At 44.1% G+C, this 6,233-nt stretch overlaps 2 non-coding genes across 2 annotated transcripts; one reads left to right on the forward strand and one right to left on the reverse strand.

The window, feature by feature from the left end:
- The first annotated feature begins 420 nt into the window (after positions 1-420).
- Positions 421-527, forward strand: LOC136147729 (U6 spliceosomal RNA). The gene has a single exon (XR_010659375.1). It is a non-coding gene; the product is annotated as a U6 spliceosomal RNA (small nuclear RNA).
- Positions 528-1,649: 1,122 nt separating this feature from the next.
- Positions 1,650-1,757, reverse strand: LOC136147553 (U6 spliceosomal RNA). The gene has a single exon (XR_010659223.1). It is a non-coding gene; the product is annotated as a U6 spliceosomal RNA (small nuclear RNA).
- Between the last annotated feature and the right edge of the window lie 4,476 nt (positions 1,758-6,233).

The raw sequence follows: 6,233 nt of genomic DNA on the forward strand, positions 1-6,233 counted from the left end.
TGCCTCAGTCTTCGCCGCTGGGCAGCCCACTCCGCATCGCGGCGGCGTCTCGGACCGCGCGTGTCCAGCTTGCTAGCAGCTTCTCAAGCAAGCCTCGCTTGCCGCTCCCGGCATGCTCCGCGGAGCTGAGCGCCGCAGAGGACCCATCTTCCGACTTGGAGCCGGTGACAGGGCCCTTACCCAAGATGCTCCGGGCGCTCATTTGCATGTCTCAGCAAGAGGCGAACTCGACAAGTTTCGCGGTCTAGCATTTGGTATTCTGACTAGAATACCAAACATGAGAGCCTTGCGCGTGTATTCGAGGATCATATTTCCCTAAAAGTTTCAGAATCATCAAAAAGATGCACGGTTCAGGTCACCGTAAGTGAAAAGAGATAAGATGCTCCAAGCTTTATATATGCCGTGGACGTAGGCTGAGGCGTGCTCGCTTCGGCAGCACATATACTAAAATTGGAACGATACAGAGAAGATTAGCATGGCCCCTGCGCAAGGATGACACGCAAATTCGTGAAGCGTTCCATATTTTGTGCCATTCCCCACCTCCATACACTGTTTGCCGGATTAACACAAAAAACTGAAGTATTGAGAGGTAGTTTTAGAGGCATATCCCCGGTTTGCGCTTTCCGGCGTGCATCCCCAGAGGCCGAGGTCACCTGCAATTCTTTCCCACCGGGTGTTCTGCTCCACCCAGCGTCGATTCTAGCTCGACGGCTGCCTGGCATCCCCCCGGTCAACCTCTCTCATTTCTATTAAGCTACCTAGCTAAACTTGGTGTCTGCAGTCGAATGCTTGTTTTTATTGGTAAAAATACACTTTGAGTTTTGGGCGCTGAATTTTTATATTTCCCATCACAGAATCCACCCGGTTTAGGTAAAGCGGCATTTTGAGTGCACCTTAGAAGTCAGATAAAAACAGGCGTAGAAAACCCATCTCAGAAAGACTTAGGAACGGGTTTGCTGCTTCTAGCCAGTTTTTAATTGATTCTGAAGCTCCAGGATCCACCGACCAACATTGGTAACAGTCCCTGATTTTGTGTAGCTCACAGTCTGAGAGAAAAGTACGAATTCCAGTCAAAAACGACCAAAGTCACAAAGTAGGCCCGAGAAATGTGTACTACTGTTGCTTACTTTCTATAGCAGGGATCCATTAACTTAGCAATAATTCATTTATTTAATAATTTAGAAATGATTTGGTAAGGACTCACTGAGCATTTCATGTGTCAGGCAGCCTTTAGTGAAGTAAGAGCCAGACCCACCTGCGCATCTGCTTTGTGTTGTCGAGGGAGACAGATCAAAAGGCGATTTCAGAACTTTCAAGTTCTATTAAGGAAATGCAAGATATCATATCTCCAAGATAATGTAGAAACGACATCAGTTTAGTTCAGTCGTTCAGTCGTGTCCGACTCTTTGCGACCCCATGGACTGCAGCACGCCAGACCTCCCTGTGATCACCAACTCCTGGAGTTTACTCAAACTCATATTTGCACATAAATTTACAGATGTAACTCAGCTTAATTCTCATTTCATAGATTGCCCTGCACGAATATTTTTTATAACATATTTTATAGTGAAAAAACACAATTTCAGCATTGCGTGCCCAGGGCGTTTCCTTTGTGCTGGAGGCAATATCTGGACCGTGGGGAAAAAGAGCAAAGTACAGAACGCTTTACAAATTTGTGTGTCATCCTTCCGCAGAGGCCATGCTAATTTTCTTTGTATAGGTCACAATTTTAGCATACGTGCTGCCGAAACTAGCACAACGCAATGGTTCCCCCACAGCGTATATAAGGCACGGAGATCTTCGACTCTTTACCTTTATGGTGACCAAACTGCGCCTCCTCCCAGCGAACGCGGAACACTTAGGGAAATTTGAGTTCGCGCAGCCACTCACAAAGCTCGCACGTTTGGTGCTCTGACAAATAGACTGCTGTCGAGTTCACCTCTTGGTGGGACATGCAAATGAGCGCCCGGAGCATCTTGGGTAAGGGGTCCCATCGAGGGCCCCAGGGCCCCGGGTCCTGCTGCGGGAGCGCTCGGCGCGTGGAGCATGCTGGGAGCGGCGAGCGCGACAGCGGCCCTCAGAGCTGCGCGCTGCAGGAGCTCGCGGGGTAGCGGGACACGCGCCCTCTGTGAGGCGGACGCTCTTCGGAGTGGGCCGCCCGGCTGGTGCCTTACTTTAGAGCTGATAGTTTCCCACTTAAACTTTCTTTAATGAATACTTGGGAAAAAAAAGAAAAGTAACCACCCATTATCACACCTCGAAAAGTTAAGGTAATTCCTTAGCATCACCTAATACTCTACGTTCCAGTTTCCTTGGTGGTTTAAAAGATGCCTTACAAAGAAGGTTCTGTCCTCCCACGTTGTGTTCGCTTGCTGTGCTTCTTAGGTCTCATTAGTTTCCTAACATCCCATCTCCACTCTCCCCTCCCCCACCGCCGTTTCTCTTCATGATACTGGTTTGTTGAGCGAACCGGATACCATGAAACGTAACATTTCTTTCATTTGGCTCGTTTATCACTGATGATGTCGTTTAACTTGTTTCTCCATGTTTTTTGAAAATTTGTTGTTAGATAATAAAGCTGTAATTAGATCCTGGTATAATTTACTAAGCTTTAGAGGCGCACTGGTAGCACGTATCCTTTCCTATCGCATCTCGACAAAAGGCAGGTAATGTCTGGGTGAATCAGTTGGTTCAGGTGAGGTCACCAGTCCACACCCTCCATTATCACGTTTCCCATACATCTTTCACTTAATGATTTGAGAATACAGTGATGAACATTGCCCAAGTAGAGAGTCTGGCTGGCTGTTTGTCGGTTTGTTTTTAACCTTTGGCTCATGAGCTAATAAAGGATGTCAACCTAAGGTTCTTGGTACCCCAAGGAAGAAACTGAGAGAAAAAGACCAGGATGAGAAATGAGGAAAGAGTAGCATTGTCTTTTGAGTCTCTGGATCATTCAGTCCTCTCCATAGTTTGGTTACATGAGCTAATAAATTGCCTTTGTTTCTTAAGCTAGATTGCAGTCCTGTTTCTGTCTTCTCGCTACTAAGAGGCTCTTCTGGAGCCCTTCCGTGGGTCTGTAGGCCCCACTTCCCTCACACAGTCTTCTATCTTTTAGCTACAGTTTCTTGTCACCCACCCTTATTACTATTTGCATCTAGGCTGTTTCTTTTCTGGATATTTTCTGAATGTTGTTTTCTGTCAGGTTATACATTTATTAAAGACCTCATCCAGGAGAACAATTGTTAGAGGCATTCAGTTAACATCTTAGATTTCCTTCCTCTCTTCTCTCCTTTCTATTACACAGTTGTCTCCACCCACTCCCCCTTCCCTCAAACTCTTGTGTTCCCCTAGTCTTTTCCACCTGTATCTTTTTTTCCTCATCCTGTCCCTCCTCCATCTACGTGGACTACCTCACTAACTGAGCATGCTTACCCAGTTCACCTTATCCCTTTGTAATCACCCTCATGTTTTCACAATACACATTTGCAACATTGAAACAAACACTATTGACTTCTGCCAAACTAAGATATATATTAAGATCTCATGATTAGATTTTGACTAAAACAATTCTTGCTCTTATTATCCCCAGTTAAATATGTGTCTCTAATCACTTTCTTTGGCTGGCGCAGGGAGAGGGTGGGGTGGGGTGGGGGATAGCGTTCTTTAGCACATCTTTTGGAAGTTATATAGGAAACTTTTGAAGTAGGCTGCTTTTTAATTAGATAATCTTTTGTATCTTGGCACCCACTCCAGTATTCTTGCCTGGAAAATCTCATGGACAGAGGAGCATGGCGGGCTGCAGTCCATGGGTTCACAGAAGAGTTGGACACAACTAAGCGACTAAACAACAAGCATGAGCAGAAGAAGGGAGTTTCAATGGGCATTTTTAGCAAATTGACTTTAGGAAAGATTGATTTAGAGGTTTTTTTCTCAGCTTATCTGATTTACAAGAATAAAAAGTTTTTATTTTTATATTTTGGAACATTAGACTGTGTGACCAATAGATGCTGTCATAATGCTAACTATCTACATTATGGATGGAATAAAACAGTCATCTGTGTTTTCTTTGTGATATGTAAAACTGGTGCATCTTAGAATCAGTGGCATTATAGATCCAAAGAGATGAAAAATCTTATTTTCAGAGAAGGAAACTAAGTGTGAGTTAAGTGTTTAATGATTTCCATGGGCAGTCCTGGCAGTGGTCCTACCTATTTTCTGAGACCAAATTCATTTCTTTTTCCACTGGACTGCTTGTAGTATTACTAGGTCATACTCGCCTGCAATGCAGGAGACCAGATTTGTTCCCTGGGTGGGGGAGATCCCTGGAGAAGGAAATGCCTACCCATTCCAGTGTTCTTCCCTGGAGAATCCCATGGACAGAGGAGCCTAGCGGGCTACATTCCATGGGGTTGCAAAGAGTCGGAAGTGACTGAGTGACCAACACTTTCACTTCACTTTACTCTTTGCAATAACTTAGAAAAGAATAAAGACTTCAAGACTTATTTTACAGTCATATTTCTGAGTTCTTCTCATCTTACTGTAACAACTGGATAACACACACTGATAAGTGGAAAATCTACCTTTTTCTTTTTACTTGTAGAAAGGGAATATTCAGTGATATGATGCAATTGAAATGGACAAAACCTGCTAATCATTTCCTCTTTAGGAATTTTGCTCTAATTAAAAAGGAGCAGCTCAACTAAAATCCTCACATCCTCTTGAACAGGGAATAAATGAATCACAACCTCACTATCAGTGACCAGCTTTACCTGGTGTGAAATTGTTGAACTTCAGCTAAGGAACAGAGATTATAAACCTGGGCTGCAGTTTGTAGTCATCATGGGAGCTTTAAAAAATATCAGTGCCAGAGCCCTCCCCTGAAGGTTCTAATTTAATTGTTCTCCATTTCTCTGTTTCTCTCTACAAAGAATCTCATTGGAGTTCTCCTCCAGCCCCCTTCCTTTGCTGTTCTCTCTCTTTTATGGCTATTCCCCCTTACCTCACGTACCCAAAGACTCCTCAGAACAACCCCTAAATGCCCCACCTAGAAAGATCTCCAAGGATCTTTCAAAATTCACCAGGACTGGGTTTTATTTCTTCAGGGCTCTTCTGGCTAACCCCGTAAACGAAAATGTGGTAGAGCAGTGTTTCCCAAACTTCCCTAGTGATAGATTTTCAGAGAATTGGGCTGTGAGGATTTGGCTGTTCTAGTCAAAGGATGATGATGTTGTTCAGTTACTAAGTTGTGTCTTTTTGTGACCCCATGGAGTGCAATATACCAGGCTTCCCTGCCCTTCACTGTCTTGCAGAGTTTGCTGAAACTCATCTCCATTGAGTCGGTAATGCCATCCAACCATCTCATCCTCTGCTACCCTCTTCTGCTCCTGCCTTCAGTCTTTCCCAGCATCAGGGTCTTTTCCAATGAATCGGTTGTTCAAATCAGGTGGCGAAAGTATTGAAGCTTCAGCTTCAGCAGCAGTCCTTCCAGTGAATATTCAGGATTGATTTCCTTTAGCATTTACTCAAGAGTTCAAGGAACTCTTGAGAGTGTTTTCTAGCACCGCAGTTCGAAAGCATCAATTTTTCAGCCCTTGGCCTTCTTTATGGTCCAACTTTCACATCCATACATGACCACGGGAAAAACCACAGCTTTGACTATATGCCGACATTTGTCGGCCAAATAATGTCTCTGCTTTTTAGTATACAGTCTAGGTATGTCATAGCTTTCCTTCCAAGGATCAAATATCTTTCATTTCCATGGCTGCAGTCACTGTCCACAGTGCTTTAGGAGCCCAAGAAAATAAAATCTGTTACTGTTTCCAATTTTTCCCCTTCTATTTGCTGTGAAGTGATGGGACCAGATGCCATGATCTTAGTTTTTTTAATGTTGAGTTTTAAGCCTGCTTTTTTCACTCTCATCTTTTACCCTCCTCAAGAGGCTCTTTAGTTCCTCTTCACTTTCTGCCATTAGAGTGTTATCATCTGCATATCTGAGGTTGTTGATATTTCTCCTGGCAGTCTTGATTCCAACTTGTGATTCATCCAACCTGGCATTTTGCGTGATGTACTCTGCGTACAAGGTATGCAAAAGATGATACCCAGATGATTTATATGTGTGTTTTTTGGGGAGAGCTATGCTGGATCTTTGTTGCTGTGTGGGCTTTTCTCTACTTTTGGTGAACGGGGGTCCTCTATAGTTGCGGTGCTTGGGCTTCTCATTGCTATGGCTTCTG

Source organism: Muntiacus reevesi, chromosome 15 (genome assembly GCF_963930625.1).
Source record: "Muntiacus reevesi chromosome 15, mMunRee1.1, whole genome shotgun sequence".
In the NCBI taxonomy this organism is placed as follows: domain Eukaryota; kingdom Metazoa; phylum Chordata; class Mammalia; order Artiodactyla; family Cervidae; genus Muntiacus; species Muntiacus reevesi.